The 24,098-nt window shown below is 48.0% G+C and overlaps 4 non-coding genes across 4 annotated transcripts; all 4 read left to right on the forward strand.

Moving 5' to 3' along the window:
- Positions 1-407: 407 nt before the first annotated feature.
- Positions 408-479, forward strand: Trnah-gug. Its single transcript has one exon. It is a non-coding gene; the product is annotated as a tRNA-His (tRNA).
- A 5,862-nt stretch (positions 480-6,341) lies between these two features.
- On the forward strand, positions 6,342-6,505 carry LOC121451152. Its single transcript, XR_005974684.1, has one exon. It is a non-coding gene; the product is annotated as a U1 spliceosomal RNA (small nuclear RNA).
- A 1,018-nt stretch (positions 6,506-7,523) lies between these two features.
- Trnan-guu lies at positions 7,524-7,597 on the forward strand. The gene has a single exon. It is a non-coding gene; the product is annotated as a tRNA-Asn (tRNA).
- Positions 7,598-13,504: 5,907 nt separating this feature from the next.
- Positions 13,505-13,668, forward strand: LOC121451153. The gene has a single exon (XR_005974685.1). It is a non-coding gene; the product is annotated as a U1 spliceosomal RNA (small nuclear RNA).
- Positions 13,669-24,098: the final 10,430 nt, after the last annotated feature.

Raw genomic sequence — 24,098 nt, forward strand, 5'->3', positions numbered from 1 at the left:
AAAGACTTGGAAGGCAATGAAAATGTCTTGCGAACAAAAGCACAAAAAGAAAATGAAAGTGGCGAGGACGGAACTTTTTACCTTCATCTCATCACACACCCTCACTAGCCAACTGAACCACAGAAGAAAACAGGAGTATTTTCTGTCATTGCAGCAAGAGGAAGTCTCTAGCTCGATGCTAGCCGCAGCCACAGCATTCGGTGTCACAGGCCACTCAAAGGAGACGATAACTAGAAACAGATCCATCCGCGCCCCGCTCGCTTCCAGCGGAGCAGCGGGTAGTCGAGTTACCGCGCAGGCATCCCGGGAGAAGCGGGCGCCAGGGTCAGTGTTAGGCGGAACTGAATCGAGGCTTGACCAGTTGTACAAGCGCCGGTGACGTCCGTGTTGTTCCGTGTGTGTGGCTCGCCGTGATCGTATAGTGGTTAGTACTCTGCGTTGTGGCCGCAGCAACCTCGGTTCGAATCCGAGTCACGGCACTATCGTCCTTCTGCCCGGCGATCTTTTGCTCCAGCTCTGAGCTCGTCCCTGCCAATGCTCTCCTCTGCTCTGCAGAGCACAAACACGGGGAACTGCTCTCTCAAGCTCTGGGAGGGGAGACAACATTCCCCCTCTCCACTTCCTCCACTCCATTATCTACAATAGCGGCCAGCAGGTGGCAACCTTACACTAGGGCCAGCAGGCACTCAGCCTCACAGATGTTCCTAGAATCACCTCCCAAGATCTGAGATTCAGGCAGATTTCCAAATTCAGCTCCATTTTTTTGTATTTATATTTTCTTAGGTGCTATTTAGCATACATTTGTATATCAACGTATCACCATCTCCTTTAAGTACTTTATCACTAAAATTTTAATGTTTGTTCTATGACACATCAAATTAAGTTGGGTGATACTAGGGTTCAAACCCAGGACCTTGTACATGCTAGACAAGCGCTATACTACCTTATACCCACAGCCTCAAATTCATGTTTATGTATAGTGTTCTACAGAAATAAAGTTGATGACATTTTGCTCTCCACCATGGACACCGTGTTAAATTGTTCTGACAGCATGTATTAACGCTATTTTCTTTCCCTCTCTGAACTACTTCAGCTTAAACCCAATTGATTAAAGAACTACGAATTGATTTCAAATCTCATTATTCATCCTTTATGTATTTGTGCCTCCTGTTGCTACTCACCCATTGTCTAGTCTGACGTGGCTTTCACTAACTCTAAAGTCAAGTAGTTTGTCCTTTTCCTCCAACGACACACCACTGGGCATAGCAACCACACTCCTGAGCAGGCCCGTGTTCAGAAATAGTTGTCCAGCAAAAATGAATTTCTCATTTGTTTTGTGGACTTTTTGTTTTGTTTTGGCATCTTTTGTCTCATTTTTTTTGTCTTATTGTGTTTATCTATTTTTATTTTCAGTGTTTTGTTTTGAAGAATGTGAGAGAGAAAGGGCAAGAACGTGAGTGGTTGGGAGGATTCGGGAGGAGTCATGGGAGGGAAAACAATAAAAATACATTGTATGGAAAAAGTTGTGCCATTATGTCTGCCTATATTTCATCTTCTTATATAGTTCAAAATATTCTGGGATCTTACCCTTCACAATCATTGTGAGTACATGCCTTCCAATATGGGGTGGTTGTCCCCTGTGGCCAAAAACTCCAGTAGGCCAGGCAGGGACTGTTGGAGAATTATTATTTTCAGGTTTGTGACTTTTGTTTATACTGCATTTGTTTAACTCTGTGAAGCTGTGGTTCTTTGCCTGTGTAAAACACCTGATAGTCTAATAAAGAGCTGAACAGCTGGATGTAAGGGCGATCTGGCTGCGACATCTGTAACCCCCTTGATCGCCAGGGTTGATTCGGCTGATCTGGATGGCTAGGCGGGTGTCCCCTTCCTCCCTCACCGCTCCATGTGCGTCCCTCCAGAAGCTGCCTGCGCTCAGTCAAAGAGGACGACCTTCCCTGAATAGAGGAGGACGGGTCTTCAATTAAGGGTATATGAGTAGCTGCGCTCCCCTGCTAGAACCTCCAAACAAACTCTCTAGAGATGAACGGCCAATAGTGAGGCAGAAGCAAGGATCGGCAGGGCTGGTAGGCAGAGAGAATAAATAGAAGGAGAAATCTGGAAGGAAAGGAGCAATGAGAGAACAAGGGAAGGAGGACATCAGGCCAGCTATACGGCCAGCCAGCCATGGAGTAAGAGTGGAAGTAAGATATACAGAAGAAAAGGAAATAGCACAGAGGCAAAAGGTAGTCAGAATAATTTAAGAAAAAAGTCAAGCTAAGGCCGGCATTCATAACTCAGAATAAGCCTGTGTATGTGTGATTTATTTAGGAGCTGGGTGGCAGGTCCCCCAAGAGTAAAACATTCACAACATGGAACACACTTACAGACCAATATATAATGCTGTATTGGTGAATCCTAAGTTGGAATGGAGAGCCGAAGATGTTGGAGATGCCAGGCTTGTAGGCCTACCTCCAGCAAGGACAGGCACAAAGCTCCGGATCAATCCAGCAGCCTGTAGTAGCTCAGATTCCAACCCTGCTGTCATATAAATCTGCTTGCTTTTCTGCCTTTTTGCTCCTCTCTCTGTCCCCCCTCCCCAGTAGGCCTTGGTAGGGTGATCCCCAATAGATCTTTTCTACCCACAGAGTAGTCCAATTGGGTAGTTTCTCTGTCCAGTCAATTATACTCATTTCACCCTTTTGGAATGGGGATGTTTATGGTCTGCCATTGTATATTGAAAGTGTGTAACTTGAGATTTTGATTTCATAGTGAAGAATCCAAGAATAAGAATAAAGAAATAGCCGGGCAGTGGTGGCACACACCTTTAATCCCAGCACTTGGGAGGCAGAGGCAGGCGGATCTCTGTGAGTTCGAGACCAGCCTGGTCTACAAGAGCTAGTTCCAGGACAGGCTCCAAAACCACAGAGAAACCCTGTCTCAAAAACCAAAAAAAAAAAAAAAAAAAAAAAGAATAAAGAAATATAGGTCCCACAAGTAAAAATGTAGAAATACAGAAGTATAAAGTTGTAAGCCCAGAAGAATGTCAGCAGCTTTTTTAACAGCTTAAGGATTAATTGTTAACAGTGGGGTACTTTGCTTTACAACCCATAGCTCTGTCTGCAAGGCTGAAGCGGCCCTGTGCAAACCAAGGGTCAGCTTTTAGATAACCCCAGCCACTCATGACCAACAACTGATGTGAGCCGAGTTAGCCTTGAAAGGATGGGGTGTATGTGACTTTTCGGTTTTACACTGTCCCTGCTCTGTAAAACTGGCAGCATCGGAGGAGGGCAGTACTTCAGTGGACACTGTTGGGGAGCACCAGGGAGAACGACAACTTAAAGACAAACGCTCCTGTAACTAAAATCCCTGCCCATGGAAATAGTAAAAAAGGGCAATTTGTATCTGAGTTTTACCTCGCAATTGTAAAAATTTCTTGTTGCTTCTTGTTATGAAAAGGGGAGCCCGGAAACAGCCCATGACCACAGCCATCTCTGGCTGTGGCCTCAGCTAGCTGGTAAGCTTTTGTGCCCCATGGAGATTTTTTTTTTAATTTTTAATTTTTTTCCTGGAATAAAGTCTGCTTCTGGCTTACTAGACTTTGGTGGTCTGTCCCCATCTTTGCGCTACCCCTATGGGCCCAACAATAGTTAAGAATTGTCTTGAGTCTCAAAAGTGACTGAGCTGCTGTACGGTGCTAGAACTGTTGAGACTACGGGACTCTTGAAGGTGAATTGAATGCCCTTTGCTATATGAAATGGCTCTGATGGAGGAGGAGCAGAATGTTCCAGCGTGAATATAAAATATCCGCTCCAGGCTCTCGGGATGGAGCACATGTTCCCCTGTTAAGGGGCTATCCAGAGAGCTTGTCTTTCTCCGCCCACCAAGATGTGGATACGCACAGTGCAAGGACTGAGCCACTGTAGCTGCCCTGCCTTCTCCCCTGCAATGCTCTGCAGTCTCCGAAACAAACAAGAGGAAACCTCTCTTCCCTTAGGGTGCTCTGCCGGGTCCTTGTCACTTCAGTGAGGAAAGTGAGTGGTGCGAGCTGAGATACAAGGAGGAGGCATAAGCTAGACTCAGCAAGCTGAACTTAGGGCCTGCGTCTGGACACCTGGTTTTGGAGGACACCGATGGGCACATGCAGACAGGTCACTGGAAGCAGCAGATAAATGAAGGACACTTTATAGTTTTCATTTACATGCGATTCTTTTTTTTTCTATTTTTGTAAATATGGTGACCCCAATATGTGGCAAACGTTTGGTTTTGTTTGTTTGTTAATGTTTTCCAAGGCAGGGTTTCTCTGTGTGATCCCCATTATCCTGGAACTTGTTCGGTTGACCAGGCTGGCCTCAACTCATTGATCCACCTGCCTCTGTCTCCTGAGCGCTGGGATTACAACGTGGGTCACCATACTTGTCAAGTTAAATACATTTTTGCAATAAACTCTTGTGTCCCCGATTTTAGATCAAAGAACTCTTAGAAGCAGTAGAGCTGCAAAGTAAAAATCTTTATTATGGCACCGGGCCTAGGCACTCCCCACTGGAAGAGGGATGGAGTGGCAGCAATATTGGGATACACACACAATTGATCGGGGAATACAGAGATGCAGGGGTCAACCATAGGTCAGCCAATCAGAACGGACAGAATATCCACAACCTCACAAAAGCAGAACTGCCTGTTTACAGAAGAGTTTAGCGAACGATCAGCCAACTGGAATAGGTGGCATGTTTATAACCTTAAGACTAGGACACACTTGGTATCATTCCTTAATCATCATTGTGACAGGTTTTACAACCTCATGCTTTTTAACCACCTCTAAGGTTACAACCCCACTATGACAGACTTTACAAGTCCATGTTTCTGTTGTGGGATATCTGTACACTGTGTGAAGGTGTATTGCTGTGGTCGGTGTAAGAAAGAGCTGAATGGCCAGTCAGGCAGCGGTGAAGCGTGCTTTTAATCCTAGCACAGAACAGGCTCCAAAGCTACACAGAGAAACCTTGTCGGAAAACAAACAAAACAATCAACCAAACAAAAGAAAGAGAGAGTTGAATGGCCAATAGCTAGACAGGAGAGGATAGGAGGATTTCCCGGGAGAGAGAGGAAGAGGAATCAAGGCAACTGGATTTCACCAAAGACTCGTAAAAACTCAGACATAAGGTACACCTCAGAGGTAACCAAGCCACATGGAAGAATGCAGACTAAAAGAAACAGGAATCCCAGCACTCCAGAGGCAGAGGCAGGCAGATCTCTGTGAGTTCGAGACCAGCCTGGTCTACGAGAGCTAGTTCCAGGATAGCCTCGTAAACGACAGAGAAACCCTATCTCGAAAGAAAAAAAAAAGAAAGAAAAAAGAAAAGAGACAGGTTAATTTAAGTTATAAGAGTTAGTGGGACAAGTCTAAGCTAATAGCCAGGCTTTTTATAAGTGTTAATAAGTCTTCATGTAGTTACTTGAGGGCTGCTGAGCCTGATGAGAAAGTATAACTACATGTTTTCCCAAAAGCAAATGTTTTATCTCCTGCTTTACTTAGAGAGATTCACTGACTCCTTTGGCAAACATGGGGGTCATCCAGACCCAGGTGAGGAATTTAACTCGTCTAACACATGTAAAGAAAACAGATCTGCTGTTCAAGAAGCTTCGGTCTCTGCGCCTTGGGGCACAGCACTGGCTCCATCTTAAGGTACATAGGTCTGGTACCTGTGGCTATTTATTTTAGTTTAAGAATTGCCCTGGTTGTACAAGATTTCTCAGAATGGCCTATGGAGCTATTTTTGCTGTGTTGTAACTCAGCAACCACTTATCACAGGTGAATGAGATTTGTAAAACCTGCCCAGCAACTTAGAGAATTTTCTCTCTACAGGGGTCGAATGATCTCATGTACTTCGTGTTGGTGGAAGATAGAGGTCTGCTGGTTCACACCAAAATCAGCGACAAGGCTGTGAGGCCATAGCGGCGAGCAACCATCGGCTATTTGGGATTGGAGATAATTCTAGGTGATTTGTCTCTGATCCTGCAACACTCCATCCAGCTCTCTGCTAGCAAGAAAGTTCACCAAGCCAACGGGGCAAAGGGGAGGAGTGTGATGTCACCCCTGGGTGCAGGTTGGAGGCAGGGTCTATGCAGATGAGGAGCGCGCAGGGACTGTCACATCCTCAAACTCTGCGGAAACGCGAGGGATTTCCAGCGCGGCGTGGAAGTCACCGCGGGTTCACGAGTAGCAGCGGTGCCCAGGAATGGGGTGCGCGTCCGGGCAAGTCCTGAAGTATGCACGGCGAAAGGACCATATGTTCAGAGCGCAGGACCGGTGGGGCTGAGTCTGGGCTGCAGGACAGCAAGGCATACTTACCTGGCAGGGGAGATACCATGATCACGTAGGTGGTTTTCCCAGGGCGAGGCTCACCCATTGCACTTGGGGTGTGTTGACCCCTGCGATTTCCCCAAATGCGGGAAACTCGACTGTATAATTTCTGTTAGTGGGGGACTGTGTTCGCGCTCTCCCCTGATACTGTCGTAAAGAAAAGGGTATATAAGTAGCGTTTGTGCCTCTAGCTAACTGAAATATGTACTACCGGATTTTTATTTTCCTCTACGCATGCACCTGTTTTTTCCTATTTGATAAGAAAATTGGTATTGGCTTTATAGAAGTTATCCTTAGGAAATCAGGTACTATGTTAATGAGAAAACGTCGAAAGCTTTGAAATTATGAGTTTTTTTTTACCTGAAAGCCTGAGTACTTTTTGGCAACTGTCAAAATCTAGGTTGGTACTCCACTCTACCTTTTTTTCCCCCTTGGTTCTTGTGCTTAACATGCACCAGACCCTGACTCGGGAACAACCCATCCCTTCTCAAAGAGTGTTTTAAATTACCCCTAATTGATACCGTTGTTAGGAAGCAATTCTCTCTCTCTCTCTCTCTCTCTCTCTCTCTCTCTCTCTCTCTCTCTCTGTCCCTCCTCAGGTGTTTTTACTGTCACACACACACACCCCTCATCCTAGTGGAATATCGTCTTCCCAACACGCTCCAGTCGCTTACTAGTCAGCATTCTCTCGGATATGCCTTGGGGTTCCACCGGGCTCCGGATCCTCTGATGCCCGCGGTGCGTAGCCACACGTACACCCCCAACCAACCCTCGCCTCGCCGGTCCCTCTCCACTCCGGGTCAAGTTCGTCCACCTCTTCCGTCCGGACTTTCTGAGCAAGGGCACCACACTCGCCGCCTTTCCCACGCAGGCCCCGCCGAGGTTCCAGCACACACCAGCCCCTCTCACGTCCGTGCTCGGGGTCTGCAAAGGACCGGACCCTAAAGCACACTTGGGCTCCTTCCCCGACCCCCGGGTGGCGGCGGGGTCTTAACGTAAGCGCGAGGTCGGGAAGCGGGGCGTCCGGGCGTCCGGGCGTCCGGGCTGTTGGCTTTGAATCTTCCAGCTCAGGTTGCTCGGCTGCGGACGGGGGGTCTTCCCAGGTGTGGCCGCTGCGGTGTCGCCGGACTCACTAAGGAGACAGGGCATCCGCTTGTGCATAGTCTCTGTGGCGCAATCGGTTAGCACGTTCGTCTGTTAACCGAAAAGTTGGTGGTTCGAGCCCACCCAGGGACGATGGCTCTCAGATTTTAAACAGTCCAAATACACAGGTCAGTCCCTCGTGTGCGAGCATGTTGATTGTTAGTTTGAAAGTCCACGCTTCTACCGCTTTCTCAGCAAGCCTCCGAAAATCCCTTACTAAAGTGCCTGTCGTTCGTTTTTTACGGCCTGGCCCGCTGGCAGGGAAAACAACAAAGCTAATTTTTATTTTGGGCGGGAAGGGTGACACCTATGGACAACCCCCACCTGCTGTCTTTAGTTGACTTGGGGATGGGTAGAATGGGAACCCTTTCTTAATAAAGGAAAATTATGGAAAACAAGTCACCAAAGCACAGGAAACGGACCAGATTTTAATAAAACAGATAAAGTACACCACCGGCTAATGATTTGCGTACGACAAGGGCGAGCTCATCGTAATTCCTACTCACAAACCTTAGAACCGATTTCGAAAACCATGTGGTATGGAAACACCAAAATAAACCACAGAAACGGCAGGCCCGGCGGTGTTTGGTACAGGAATCCGGGAACTGGCGGTGATGGTTTTGGCCTCTGTAGGCGGGCAGCGTCTAGGAAGGCTCTGGACCGCTGGTTTGCTCCCCAGCTCTTCGGAAGGACCCCAGGACAGTTCGCCCCCTACCCAGGTACCCCAGTCACCGTGGAGAGGAGGGCGATGGAGGGCTATCAGGTGCTTGGGGAAAATAGTACACCTGCAAGAGTGGCATCTTCACAGTTAGCGACGGCCCTCACCACCCAACTGAGGCACAGATGCGTTCACTCGTGCGGGCGCCGCTCCCAAGCTCCCAACTCAGCTGCGTTGGAGAAATCACTTCTGCAGGACAGGCCGGTCAGAAGTCTCGAAAACCAGCTCAGGCTGGCCTGCGCTCAGTGCTGACCTCCGCCCCAGCACCGATGCCAGAAGGGAACAGATGCACATCTGGACTGAGCCACGGTCTTATAGTACTCTGTGTTGTGGCTGCAGCAATCTGGGTTCGAATCCGAGTCATGGCACTATTGTCTCTCTTGCCCATCCCAGCATACTGCTCTCTTACCCCCTGCACCCCACGCCAAGCTAATTTAATGTCTTGCCACAGACTCCAGTCTCCCTTGTTCAAGCCCAGTTGACCGAGGAACTCAAACATTATCATTATGGTTTGCTGCTTGCAGTCTTCTCTGTCAATCACACCGTCTCAGGTGAACTCACAAAATCGCCCTCACTGTCAATCACCATAAGACCCAGGGCATAGTAAACATCATCTTTGAGCAAATGAAAGACCTCTGGGTCGGGGAGACTCTCACTCAATTCTGGGATAACATGACCACCCCGCCCCAGGAACTCATGAGAGACTGTGAAACAAGAAAAAGAACACACCAATTGAAGGTCGTGGGCTACATTCTTAGGTAAACATTCTGACGCTAGAACAAGACAAAGAAGGCTCAGCTCACACCCTAGACCAAAATATTCTGTAGGCAAACCACTCCCTGGGTGGAATCCATTGTTATCTCCTTAGGGTAGGACCTTAGTCAGATCCTTAGACTTTCGTTTGGGATAGAAACACATCTATTTCTCTATTCATGAAAGACAAGGTCTGCATATTAGCCACACCTGCGGACAATAACCTTGAGAGAGCAGAACTCTAGGCTCTAAATCTAGATGGGATCATTATCTGAGGTAGAATCAGACGGTCACCTTGAAGGAAAAGAGCTAAGTTCCAACTCTCTGACCTTTGCTCAAGGTGAAAATACGCTCACTTTTTCGGGCCCCAGAGTCTATTGGAGTCTGTCTCTCCTTAGCTCTCAATAATAAGGCACAACCTGTGGTGAGGATCAAACCTGCCAAACACAAAAACTTTCCCTTCGGCAGTGGCCGGGATGCAGCACAGGGCACTGACTTGTGGAGGGGAAGCACTCCTACTTCGATCCCACACTGCAGAATCAGGACGTCATAAAAACTGATCATGTTTAAGTTACATGCTCAGTACACGACACACAGCCTCCACAGGCACACATGAACACGACACACAGCCTCCACAGGCACACACGTACACGACACACAGCCTCCACGGGCACACATGCACATGACACACAGCCTCCACGGGCACACACGTACACGACACACAGCCTCCACGGGTACACATGCACATGACACACAGCCTCCACCGGCTCACACGTACATGACACACAGCCTCCACGGGCACACACGTACACAACACACAGCCTCCACGGGCACACACGTACAGGACACACAGCCTCCACGGGAACACACGTACACGACACAAAGCCTCCACGGGCACACACGTACACGACACACAGCCTCCACGGGCACACATGCACATGACACACAGCCTCCACGGGCACACACGTACACGACACACAGCCTCCACCGGCTCACACGTACATGACACACAGCCTCCACAGGCACACACGTACACGACACACAGCCTCCACAGGCACACACGTACATGACACACAGGCTCCACGGGCACACATGTACATGACACACAGCCTCCACGGGTACACATGCACATGACACACAGCCTCCACCGGCTCACACGTACATGACACACAGCCTCCACAGGCACACACGTACACGACACACAGCCTCCACGGGCACACACGTACACGACACACAGACTCCACGGGCACACATGTACATGACACACAGCCTCCACGGGCACACATATACATGACACACACAGCAAAATTCTAATTGGTTTTAATAAATAAAAACCCAAGTCAGATATGGAAGTAAATGCTGAAAGATCAAAGAAGCAGAGCAGACAGCCCCTGGTTCTTACCTCTAACAAATCCTCTGACTGAATGGGCGATCCTGTCTCTCCCAAGTACTGAAGTTAGTAACCTTTCCACGTGATTGTGTGAATTACCAAATCTTTGTTTGGGGAATAAAGAGAAAGTCACATTAGAGACAAAAATCACATAGCTAGGTTGTTGTTTTGTTTACAGAGGACTTGTTTTGGCTTTAGAGACAGCATCTCACTTTGTAGCCCTGGCTAGCGTGGAGCTCACTCTACAGACCAGGCTGGCCTCGAAATCACACAAATCTACTTGCCTCTGCTTCTGAGTGCTGGGATTAAGGCCGGGCACACCCTGTGGGCTATGTGATTTCTGTTTTACGTGTACAAGTGTTTTGCCTGAGGTGTGTAGCATACCGAGTATATGCCAGCCAAGTGCCTGCAGAGGCCAGAAGAGGGGTCTGGATTTCTTGGAACTGGAGTCGTGGCCTTTTGCGGGACAGTGTGTGGATGCTGGAGAATATAGCTGGGTCCCTGCAGACAGCAACTGCTCCGAACAGCTGAGCCACGTCTCTAGCTCCCAATACAGTAGTTTTAAATTTTCTTTTAACAAAATTGCTTTTTTTAATGTACCAAATATTAATAGCATGGATAGCAATGAGAGGTGAGACCTGTCAAATATCAAGACTTGTATGTTTGTGGGCTTAACTAAATATAACTCCCCTTTCTCCCCCCTCACTATATAACTGTCCACAATCTTAACACTAACCAATAAAATCCTAATAAACTAATTCCAATGCTATAGAATCATTACCACAAGCTTCTTAATGTGTCTGAAATTTATCTCTTTTAAAAAATGCAAACATTCCCACGAACTCCAGAGAGCCAAATTGGACCCAAATGAACAGACCAGACTTGCCCAGAATAAGTATCATTTCCTTCCTTGATCTTGGGACTCCTGGGAAACTCCCTCCTGTATCTTGGGGACTCTGGGGACCCCCTTCCATCTTGGAACCTTCCTCCCCTGATCACCAGGATCTCAGATTTTATCCCCAGGATCTAAACGTAATCTTCCGCATTGCCAGCATCTTGTCAGGGTCAAGCTGCCAGCCAGCCAGTTCCACAAAGCCTGGAAAACACTGAAGTAACCAGCTACCCCCAGGATGTGGCCAAGCACCCCAACTTCCCAATGCACACAAACCAACAGGAAGCAGTCTTGAGAGACGCGACGCCTCATTCCCACCCATCTGCTACCCTTAACCCCCGAATCTTTATAATAAACAAAAGGGTGAAATGTCAGCATTTCCGTCACTTAGCGTTATGGCAAATGTCGAGCCACCCCAAGAGTAGGCACTTCCGGGATCCACGGCCACGCATGCATCATCCAACATTCTGGCAACTTACATAGCCACCCAGGACCCTCAAGCCCTGTGTGATCTTCATCTGCTCCTGTCAAAGCTACAGCAACAAACGCTATGACCCTATGCGCACGCGCCAGGCAGTGTCAGTGTCTAACCACTGGAACCGCCCACTCCACGTTTTCTTCTCAGCATCAGCTCTCCCCAGGCCTGCGCGCACTCGTCGTTCTCTCTCTCTCTCTCTCTCTCTCTCTCATCAACTCTTTTTTTTTTAAAAAAATATTTGTTTATTTATTATGTATACAATACTCTGTGTGTATGCCTGCAAGCCAGAAGAGGGCACCGGACCTCATTACAGATGGTTGTGAGCCACCAAGTGGTTGCTGGGAATTGAACTCAGGAAGAGTTCTGGAAGAGCAGCCAGTGCTCTTAACCTCTGAGCCATCTCTCCAGCCCCCTCTAATAAACTCTTAAAGTGGATTCACTTGTATGTCTTGTGATCCGTTCTTGCGGCCGGTAATTTTACCTTTGTGATGTGTATGTTCATCATTGGATGAGTATTTCAGCTGAATCATTCTATCCTTCTTTGCACCTGAAGCTACAGATAAATTCTTGTTCCAAAAACATTGTAGAAGAGAAAGTGCATGTATGACGTCATGATAAACAGTATGATCATCTGTAATCCTTAAAATGCTGTGTTATGTCTGCACGTGGGCTAAAGAGGTTTTAAGGGGGTCAGACAGGGTGGTACCAAGCTCTTATTGCATCACTATGTAGATAGACCCTGTCTGGAGTGGTGGTGGTGGTGGCTTGAGGGGGAGTGCAGAGAGGCAGAGAAGGACAGAGAGGGAGAGGTTTTAAAGGGACAGATAGATGGCTTATAGACAAGGGCGAGGACACTTGCCATCAGGTCTGACCATCCAAGAGCTTGATCCACGGAGCAAGCATGGCAGAAAGAGATCCGACTGCTGCAAACTGTCTGCTGGCCTCCACATGCGAGTCATGGCTCACACAATCTGCCCCTCCTCCACAAACACAACACAGAAAAGGGAGTACTTATTTATTTTATGTATGTATGTGTTTGTGCCTGATTGTATGTGTGTGCACGACACACATGCAGGAGACCGAGAGAGGGCAGAGTGGATCCCCTGGACCAGGAACACAGACTGGGGTAACCCCAAATACCATGTCCAGACTTAGTGTCAGTCTCATGGTGTTTCTGTAGAAGAGAACAGAGAAATCCATACATCAAGAGCCTTGTAAAATGCAGTGGTGGAGACATGAGGTGGGCAGGTTCCAGCGAAGCTGGAGACCTCAGCTGCAGGGCTGGCTACCCTTGCTGCCTGACTTCTCTGACTTCGTGTTGATTGAAGATAGGGGTTTGTCGCTACACACGGAAACCAGCTATAAGGCTGTTAGGTCACGGCGGTGAGCAGCCATCGACTATTTGGGAATTGGAGATAATTCAAGATGATTTGTCTTTGATCCTGCAACACTCCATCCAGCTCTCCGCAAGCAAAAAAATTCACTAAGCAAACGGGAAAAGAGGATGGGTGTGATGTCACCCGTGGGTGCCGGTTGGAGGCGTGGTCTATGCAGATGAGGGGCGCGCAGGGGCTGTCCTGTCCGCAAACTCTGCGGGAACACGCTGGATTTCCAGCGCGGCGTGGAAGGGTGCCTTGGCCCGCGGAGAGCATCGAGTCGAAGGAATGGGGTGCGCGTCCAATAAGGTCCTGGAGTATGCGCGGCGAAGTGGCCGTGTGTTCAGAGTGCAGGGCCGGTGCAGCTGAGTCTGGGCTGCAAGACAGCAAAGCATACTTACCTGGCAGGGGAGATACCATGATCACGTAGGTGGTTTTCCCAGGGCGAGGCTCACCCATTGCACTTGGGGTGTGTTGACCCCTGCGATTTCCCTAAATGCGGGAAACTCGACTGCATAATTTCTGTTAGTGGGGGACTGCGTTCGCGCTCTTCCCTGATACCTCTTGTTTTAAAAAAGGCCTTTTTCTTCCTACAGCTGTTTTTCCTCTTGGTCTTTTTTTATTCTCTTTTATGCTTCTGAATATGTGGTCGAAATTGCCAAGTTAACTTAAGGTCTTAACCTTTGAAGTGACATCTTTAGGAAGTTGGTCCTTAGACTCAGGAGAACATTTCTTCAATTTTGAACTTTTTGTCTTAAGGTCCAGGAGCACTTGTCTTAAACTTTGCTTTCAGACTCCAGACTCTCCTTAATTCTTTTCTGCTCTTAACCCGCACCAGACCCGGGCTCGGGACCAGCACACCCCTAGCTGAAAGACAGATATCGTTGCTAGGAATTCATTCTTCTGATTCATTCAAAACAAAACACCCCTCATGATTTTATTGTCTTCCTAACATAAATTGCCTTCAAACTACATCAGCTCAGTTCAAACGCACTGTTCTCTCTGAGGTGTCCTAGGGCTCCACCTGGCTTCTCCACCAGTCTCGGCGGTGCGTATCCCCCCAATCCCATCCCCAGGCCACCCCCGCCCCCGTCTGTCCCTCTCCACTCGGGGTCAAGTTCGTCCATCTCCCTCCCGTCCGAACTCCCTGAGCACTGGCACTGCACTCGCCGCCTTTCCCACGCCGTTCACGCGGAGGCTTCAGCACACACCCGGGTGACCAGCCGTCGGGCGTCCGTGCTCGAGGTCTGCAAAGGACCGAACCCTGAGGTTCACTTGGGCTCCTTCACGGAGTCCTGATGGGCGCCCCGAACAAGACTCTGCCAGCGTGGAGTCCTAGGCGGCCCCGTCCCAGCGTCCGGAGGCGCCGGGTTCATAACGTTCTCGCGAGCTCGGGAAGCTGCCGTGGGGCCGGCAGGGAGCCCGGCAGGTTGGCTTCGAGGGCTCATGTTCTGGATGCTCAGCCGCGACACGGTGGACATCACAGGTGTGACTGCCATGGTGATGTCTGACTCACCAAGGAGAGGCGGCTTTGTCATGTCAAAGTCTCTTTGGAGCAATGCGTTAGTGCGTTATGCTGTTAAGCGGGAGGTTGGTCGTTCAAGCCTACTCAGGGACTACGATCTTTGGGAGTTTAACAAAGAGCTTTCTAAATTTACAGTTCCTTGTGTGTTGACTTGGCAATGGAAACACTCCTACTTTTCTGAAATACCGGAAGCCCACTAAATAAGAAAAAAAAAAACCCTATGGACTTAAGGTACCTAAGGACTTACCTTTCTGTCACACGCTATTTATGGCCTGTACTGAGGCAGGGTAAACAATAAAGCCAATTTTTATTTTGGAGGGGAGAGGGGGAGGAGGACACCTGTGGCAACCCCCACCTGCTGTCTTTGGTTTATTTTGGGATTGATATAGTGGAAATCCTTTCTTAATAAAAGAAAATTATGGAAAACAAGTCACCAAAGCACAGGAAACGGACCAGATTTTAATAAAACGGGTAAACTTTACACCACCGGCTAAAGATACGCATATGACAAGGGCGACGACAACGTAATTCGTAATCACGAACCCTAGAACCGATTTATTCCTAGGGCCAAGCCGTGTTTAGTAAGGAGTCCAGGGACTGGCAGTGATGGTTTTGGCCTCTGTAGGCGGGCGGCGTCTACGGAAGGCTCTAGACCGCTGGTTTGCTCCCCAGCTCTTCGGAAGAACCACAGAGCAGTGCGTGCCCTCCGCAGGTGCCCCAGCCACCGCGGAGAGGAGGGCGATGGAGGGCTATCAAGTGCTTGGGGGAAATACTGCACCTGCAAAGTGGCATCGACCCACCGACTTCACAGTTAGCGACTGCCCTCACCACCCAACCGAGGCACCGACGCCTGCACTCTGTGCAGCTCCCAACCTCAGTGGCTTTGGAAAAAAATCACTTCTGTAGGACAGACCGGTTGAAGGAAGCCTCGGAAACCGGTCTGTGCCGGGCTGAGCTTGACTGAGGCTCAAGCGAGCACCTACCACTATCAGGCACGTGGCTGCCCGTGACCGTATAGTGGTTAGTACTCTGTGTTGTGGCCTCAGCAACCTCGGTTCGAATCCGAGTCACGGCAGTTGTTGTCCTGTCAGTCTGGTGTGCTGCTTTCTTGCCCCATGCACCCCATGCCTAGCTAATGTCTTGACACAGACTCCACTCTCCCTAGTTCAAGTCCCGTGGACATGGAGGAACTCAAGATAGTATTATTACAGTTTGCTCTCTCTCTCTCAGGCAGGCTCACAAAGTCACCTTCACTGTCATTCACCCTAAGACCGAGGGCGTGTTAGGATGAGGTCTTTAATTTTAATTGGGCAGGTAGATTTGGTGAGCAAAAGGGGGCTGTGGATGACGGGACTTTAATAATTGATTGCTAGACCTTGGTGGGTGGTCAACCTCAGAAGGGAAAAGGTCACATAAGGAAACATACCTTTTGGGATTTTCTCCAGCACTGGGAAAGGAAACCAAACCTCACACACACTGGGCACTCTACCTCTGAGCTATAGCCCACGACTGACCCTGCACTAGCGAAGCTGAGGCAGGGGGTTAGAAGTTCGGACTAGCAGGGCTACTCATCAAGACCAAGTCTCAAACGAAGACATAATAAACAACACACAAATTCAGAGGAAGGCAGAGATGAAGACTAGTGGAATGTGACCTGAGACTCAGGCCATCCACGTCCCAGATCCTGGAAGAGGCAGGAAGGAGCCTCTACTTGCACCCTCTAAAGAAAGCAGTCTCCAGGATTTGGGACTTTGGGTCACCAGAACCAGAAAATCCATCCCTGTTGCTTTAAGTGATGTGGATTGGAGCCACTTATGACAACCCAACACCCACTTCTAGGTGCCCAGGAAGGTAGACATTTATTAATTAGAGCTTCACCATCTGAAATAACACAGATCACTTGACAGACTCACCAGTACTAAGATGCAAGTACCATATTTTGGTGGAGAACGTCCCGAGATCTGGAGAACAAGAAATTCAGGATGACCACGGATTGGCTTCCCTTACAAGGACTGTCAGGATACTTAGAAAGTTGATGATGGCTATAAAACACCTGTATGGTGCAAGAACTCTGAGTCTCTCCCCTTGCCTGCCCTTCCCATGCTCACTCAAAGCTAGCAGCGCCACCTATTGAAGAGCATGGGAATTGGAACAGGTGGCTCCAGACCAAGGAACTTGGCTTTTGTTTGCTGGTTGACACAGCATAGCAGTGATCTACAGCATGTTTTGCACCATAATTGTAATTGTATGTATGTGTGTGAGTGTGTGTGTGTGTGCTTGCATCTGCATAGCTAACGACTTCTCTAGATGGTGCACACTGACTTCTGGTTGACACTACTCTCTCCTCAGTCTATTGATTCAAGGTTGGGGCCATCATACTCTTTCTACGACTGTTTGCTTTCAATATCTGAAGGCTCACCTGGGCTCAGTGGATCCAGGTAGACCTGCCAAGAGCTAGTCACATCTTCACTACCAACCTCATAGCTTGAGTTGTGAGATCCAGCCATGATAATCTAAGTCTGGGCAGAAAGGAAGTTCTTTACTTCCTCCAACCATTATCACCTGGGACTCTGGCCAGCGATGAATTTAAATGGAGTCTGGAGTCTTAATAGTTTACCCTGAGACAATGCCTGGCAGGCAGAGATTACCTGACCCCTACCCAAGAGCAGACCATTCAAAGGGAATTCCTGGCATTCCAAGCACTGTAGATAGGAAACACCTGCCAGCACCTCCCCAGGACACCCCTAGATAAAGGTTAGCCAATGAGGGGTCCTGAACCTCAGAGACCCCTCACCCCCACCTTTACTACTATAAAAACCCAATTCTAATTGAGTTCGGGGCTCTCCAGATATTCCAATATGTTGGACATGCAGAGAGACCGAGTTTGCAAACTTGATTAAAATAAAGGCCTTTTGCTTTTACATACGGGACTCGGGCTCCTTCGTTGGCTTTTGGGGGTCCCTCGGATTTGGGCATAACAGAGTGAGCTCTAGTGACACTCTGAGTGAAATTTTCATCACTTCCTATGTGTCTTCTCTATGTTTTGAACCCTCCAGTCTCTAAAAGTCTGAGGATCGGCACCAGAGCTCGTTCACTTCAGAGACCTCATCTGTTCTACTCCCTTTATCCTGACCTCATTTCTAAGCATCCTTTGTTTCTCACATTACTTGAGTGTGGATCTTAAGGAGGGAAAAGCCATCCCTGGGCACTGGTTGGGAAGTGATCGTTCAGTTTCTCACATAACACCTGAGAAGCAGAGGGCTAGATTTCTGGCTTTAGGAAGACAATGTGCCTAAAGGCTTCCCCGGTGTCCCCAGAGAGGCTCTTGGAAATGGCACCTTAGTTTCAGGTCACTTTTGGGTGAAGTAGTTAGCAGGGGTTAAGAGCTGTATCATATGACATCAGCAGTCCCCCACCTGGACATTCTACTGTATCCTGGAGAGCCTGGAATTCTGTGATGTCACCTGTGTTGTGGCAACGCCAACTGCCCTTGAGGCATTCGTTCAGTGCCTGTGTGGTTCACCCACAGCCATGCTGACACGACTGAACAGGCTGCTTGGGAGACAGGATGGAGAGCGCAGGGAGGCCAGAGAGAGGCACAGGGAAGATGGCCTTCAGTCTCCAAGTCACACATCAAGAAATAAATGGTTCTGGAGAAAGCGCAGTGAGTCCTGGGCAGGGGATAGAGATTCCTGAAGGATGAAGGCTTCAGCTGATTCTTTCAGGAGTGGGACTCACTCTTACTCCATGGCTGCTCAGTGAGTTGGTGGCTGGCCACTGAATCCTCCCCTCTTCTTATGCTCCTCTTTATTCGCTCCTTCTATCTATACTCTGCTTGGTAGTCCCACCTATCCCTGCTCCTGCCTCGCTATTGGCTGTTCATCTCTCTATTAGAACCATCAGGTGTTTTAGACAGGCACAGTAACGCAGCTTCACAGAGTTAAATACAGCACAAAGAAAAGTCCCACACCTGAAAATCATAATCCCCAACACTGATGGACATATCTGGTCCATCAATAGCAACAGTGATTGGGAAAGGAGACATGGCTTATGGTCCCAACTTGAGGATAGTTGTTCTGCTTTTTGGGGTCTTCAGTGGGTCATGCATTCCCTCTTCCTCAGGCCTGTTCTGGGGACTCAACATGGTCTCTCATGGCCCCGTACCATCTAAGTGTACAAATTCACTGATGTTTGTCTACCTACAGGAAGTACTGGAATGGCATGGACCTCAGCCTCCCTCACTGAGCAGCAGATGAACAAGGTTGATGAACTGAGCCTTCAGCTTCAGATGATGACCAACGAGAGGAATGAACTTCGTGCAATCCTGGCCAATTATACCAACAATGATGTGAACAACAGGTAGTCATTATGTCCAGTTCTCTGGTGATGTCTTGACCCTCCTGTGTTCACCCCAGCATTCCTCATGGCACTTGAGGCTGCACCTCCAAGGTGTCCTCCTGCCCAAACTACTTCTCCCGAGTGCATCTGAGAGGCAGAACTGAAGCCGGGGTAGGAGTGAGATGGGGACACAGGCTGTTCTGCTTCCTCCCAATGAAAAGCAGAGCCTGTGGCCTGAGTCACATTCTATGGATGGGGCAGCAGTGTGTGAGCTCACAACACGCATTTCAAAGAGGCCTGGACAGGTGGTGGGAGATGTTGGGTGCTGAGTTCATGGGAGTCTTTGTATTTGAGTGGGGTATTTCTTGCTGGTTTCTCTATGAGCAGGGCCTGGGCCCACTTGGTTTTTCTCAATGTGTGACCTGAAGACCTGGATCTCAACCCTGCATGTCTCTGCCCTTCTTCCTTGTACTCTGAAATAATGCGACTTACCTACATGTCTCTGGCATCCTACTTGTGTATGGGTTTATGTGAGTGAAAGCTAACAGGCCCAAACATTGCCAATATGGCAGTGGTGGGTTTTGCCCTTTTCACTTCCTTTTCCCTTGATAAAACATAAAATTGAATTCCTAAAATTTGTCGCCAAGGTTCATACCCTTATTTGACTCCAACCAAACACTAAGGTCCAGCAATTAAAATTCATTATTTGGCTATTCTGGCTTAGCTGTCCAATCAGCTCTCAGAAACTCATCCTAGCACAGACTTCCCTTTGTTTTCTTAAAAACCCACTGCTGAAAAATAAAACCCATTGCTTGCTCTCAGCACTTGCCTGATACAGAGGAATCCCCCTCCCCCACCAAGTTTCATGATTCCTCTTCCGAGTGTGTGTGTGTGTGTCTCTGTGTGTGTGTGTGTGTATGTGATCCACATCCTGTGAGTCAGAGATTGGTGGCAGGGCTGAGGATTTGTCTGTCTCAGAGTCTCAGGTGATATAAGTGATGAGGCCCTGGAGTCCCACTTTGAGCATCCCTGCCCTCATTCTCTGTGCTATGCTTGGTGATGGAATGGAATTCCCTGGGGAGTTTATAAAGTCATTGTACTGTACGGTCTCCTCCATGGAAATCCTGATCATGAGTTCTGAGTATCCTTTTGATAAAAGGAACACAGAATAAACATTTTTTTTTCTGAAGACAGGAGACATGACATCACAGGTTTCAGGTAGGCCCAAACCCATAACACAGAATCTTGGAACATCTTAAAAAGAGCTAGTTTGTTCCTCCAGGCCTAATTTGGAAGCTCACGTAGCTCTGTCTCTTTCCCTCTTGATGCTCTGCCTTTCTGCCACTGGGGCAGCTTAGCAAGTCTAATAACATCAACAGGTCCTAGTACCTGGGATTCAGGATGTGACAGCCAATGCACTAGGATAATCCGAGACACGGCCTTAATTCATGTTTTTGTGGGGTTCTTTGTTCCTGAGTCCATGTTCTACTACAGGCTGAATTCTGAGCTTGAGGAGCTGAAAATGGATCATCAGAAGATGTCAGAGCTGGAGAAATTCCCCAAGGAAATTAGTGAGGATTCTTCCAAGTGCAAGGAGCTGACTGAGACCAACTCCTACAGGTGAGTGTCTGATTGGATGGGACCCCGCACATTGAAAGGACAGCTGCTGCACTTATTTCTCTTTGAACCAAAGTGGGGGCTCTGCTTCTAGCTTGTTTACCTTGTCCTTTTGCTCCCAGTGCAAGGAGTCTGATCTCAACATTGTCCTGTCAGCTTCCAGAGCTTCTAGATAGTAAACATGGTTTGCACCATGAATGGTCTCTGGGACTCTGACAGGGGCTTTCAGATCCTTTTGTTAAGGGACACAGATGTGGAATGTATTCCTCTTGGATTCTCTGTCCTCCCTCAGACCATGTTTGCTCTATACCTGTTGATGGTCTCACAATACGATGATCAGTGTAGGACCGGTGTATGTTGGGGTGCAGAATCCTGTTCTCAGAGGTACATCACCTTGTGATACTTGCATGGCTAATGTGGGCTGCAGTCTGGGGCTGCCTGAGAACATGAAACCTTGCAGGGAAGGTGGTATTAGTAGGTAGGAGTGGCAGATGGAGATGGACTGGACCTCATCATTGTTTGTGATGGTTAAGCACCCTCCACAGCCGGCTTCTGAGGGAAAGGACACAGATGAAGGAAAAAGTGGGCATGTTGAGAGAGGACAACAGAAAGCTGCAGCAGGAGCAGATCTTCCTGAAAGAGTCCTGTGAGGAGACAAAGAGGATGTGTGAGGAGGCCCTTGAGAAGATCTGTGACCTCTTGACAAAGCAGCAGCAGGTAAGCTGGGGCAGCAGGAGCAAGCTGCCCACATATCTAACAACACGCACACATATGTACACCGTCAGGTAACCATCCACTCAGTTACCCAGCTGACCACCTCCATTTCATCTAAGAGTTCATTTCTTGGATCCTTCACAAGTCTTTCTGGAGAGTTCACCTCTTGGAAGACACAACCTGACTGGCAAACAAACCATCTTGCTCTGGTAGAAGCTGCAGTCCATTAGGGAGATTGGTAAATCACATATCACACACCTACATGTCAGTATGGTAGGAAGGGTTCTATGCTGGGATCCACAAGAGAGAATCACAGAGCTTTGAGTGAGTTAGGTAGTGAGGACAAGGGCCTGGGAATCATTTGTTTGCTAGAACATAAGATTTTTGTTCGGCATAAGCTATTAGGCCAGAGCTCTTTGGATCTCCTGTCTCCTCACAGGTAGAGATTCCTATCATTTTTTCTCTCATCTTATGCTAACTGGTGTGTTTGGTAAGAAACAGAAAGGACTAGGTGTTTTCTCTCAATTTTTACACATTTTTACTACTTTGGAATTAATGAGTTTTGTAATAAAAAAATTCAATCCCCAGAGCTATTTTGAAAGTAAAAAGTAGACTTCTTTCCTTTCACTGAACTGAGGTAACCTCCCAGGAAATGTCTCGTTTGTCTCATTGAATTCACCACACAGAACCTGCAGTCAGTCTCTTTGCTGACATGTGATGCTCACTCTATCATGCGCATGCTTATGTCTTAGTACAGATCCCTCATAGTTGTACAGAGAGCTGCATTTCAGAACAACACTGTGCTGACCTCACTGGGCTCCTACTGACTGATCTGGGGCTATTTTCATATTATATGTTCTGTGTTATGGTTCAAAGTTGTTGGGTCATGACCATGGGTCAGTCTCATTCTCTGGTGCTATCAAGGTCTTCTCTCAAAAATTATATATAGTTTCTCACAGGGCTTCACCATTTTACGCCACTAGCAATAACTGAGGAGCCTCATTTCTGCCAACCCCCATCAGGCCAATTTAAACACAGTGTAAAGATGGTTGGAATGAAAGCAGCTTCTGAGCGCTGCAGACACAACACGCAGTGAGTGCTTCAGACGATGATAAGCTTGAGTGGGCTGCACTAAGACAGCCTGTTCTCACAGCTCAGCATGGATTTTATCATTTAAGATATTCTGAACTGCAGAGGTGTCCCCTGCCCAGCCAAAGTCCCATAGCCATGCTGAGCTATGTATAATTTTTCAGAAACATGGATTGCATTCCAAGATGACTCATTGATTCCAGAAGCAGAAGTAAGGGTCCACAGAGAATCTAGGCGATACCCAGATTATAGAAGTATTCCTCATAGCACCACCAAACCAGATAATATTCAATTGCCCTTCAATGATGAGTAAACATTCAATGAAGTCAAGCCCTTCCATGGAATATTGTTAAGCATGAAGCAATACATGCACCCATTAGGCCGTGAGTCAGCCTTCTTCTCTTACTTAGACAAATTCCTGACATAATCATCTTACTGGATGCACAGATTTATTTGAATCTGGTTGTAGAGATTTTCTGGTTTTCTGAACTCTTTTCTTGAACTCATTGGGCTGAAAATGATGTAACCTGTGGTTTAGAGAGCTCCTATTGGAGGAAGCTGCCCTCTTTGGAGCCACGGGGAAACACTGAGTGAGAGGAAGGAGCTGGTCCACCATCAGGCAGTGGTCCTGCACCACAGAATTAGGCCTATAAAGTACAGATTGTAAAACTACCTATGCAAGCTTAATTAATAGATCAAGGAACCCTGGCATCCACCATTGGTGGCCTGGGTGTACAAGGCAAGCAGTGCATTGACTGCTCTGCCCACTGTGTTCTTCTCCCAGGGACCAGGCGTGCATGTGGTGCATAGACACACAGGCAGGCAAAACCCCCCCACATATAAAGTGGAAATAGAATGAAAATTATCAAAACAGAGACAAAGTACAGAATCCTCACCACATCACCAATCCCTGTGCCTGGTTTAGAATACGGGGGGAGAGCGTGTGGGCTAATGAAAGTTAACTCTCTTCTTCATAGATTCCCAGGTGATCTCTTCTTCCATATTGTTAGCTAGGATCTACACATGTGGATGCAATGCAGTGTGCTTGTATGTGAGCATCCATGTCCTTGTGATGATCAGGACTGTGTAAACACATTTGTTTGTGTTTGTGTACATGCATGCACACATGTGTACGTGTACGCAGACAACCCTGCCCTAAGAACACAATCCTCTAATGATAGGAACATCAAAGACTGGAGGAACACCTTCAATTCCTGCTGAAGCGGAAGAAACTGGTTACCCAGCAAAGGGACTTGGCAGTAAAGCTGCAGCATTACTTCACTGAGTCTCAGACGAGGTAGGAGCACGGACTGACAGAAGCAGTTGTAGTCTAGTGGATTCTCTGTTTCGGGGTCTCTGACCTGTTTGGGTTTTAGTCTATTTGGCAAGGCTCACACCCACATCCTGGTACAAAATACCTCAGAATATGATTTTTCTAATCACCAGAAACTTTTGTCCAGGAAACCATATGCTTGGTAATTATTCTTCTGGGGATTGTGTCCCCTCCTTCTCTTGTGAGGAGCAGGAGGTCAATTGTGAGGGACAGTGTGTCCTCTGCCTCTGTATTTTCCTTCAGGAACATCACATTTAGAGAGAAGTTTCTCATCTTCTTGCTAACTTGGCTGCAGCACACTCCTGCTGATTGCAGGCTCTCTGCAGGGTTCATCAGTTTCCTGTGAGAAGATTTACTCTGGCCATAAACAG

Source organism: Microtus oregoni, unplaced genomic scaffold, assembly GCF_018167655.1.
Source record: "Microtus oregoni isolate MIOR12 unplaced genomic scaffold, Mior012 000007F_ref0000211, whole genome shotgun sequence".
Lineage (NCBI taxonomy): Eukaryota > Metazoa > Chordata > Mammalia > Rodentia > Cricetidae > Microtus > Microtus oregoni.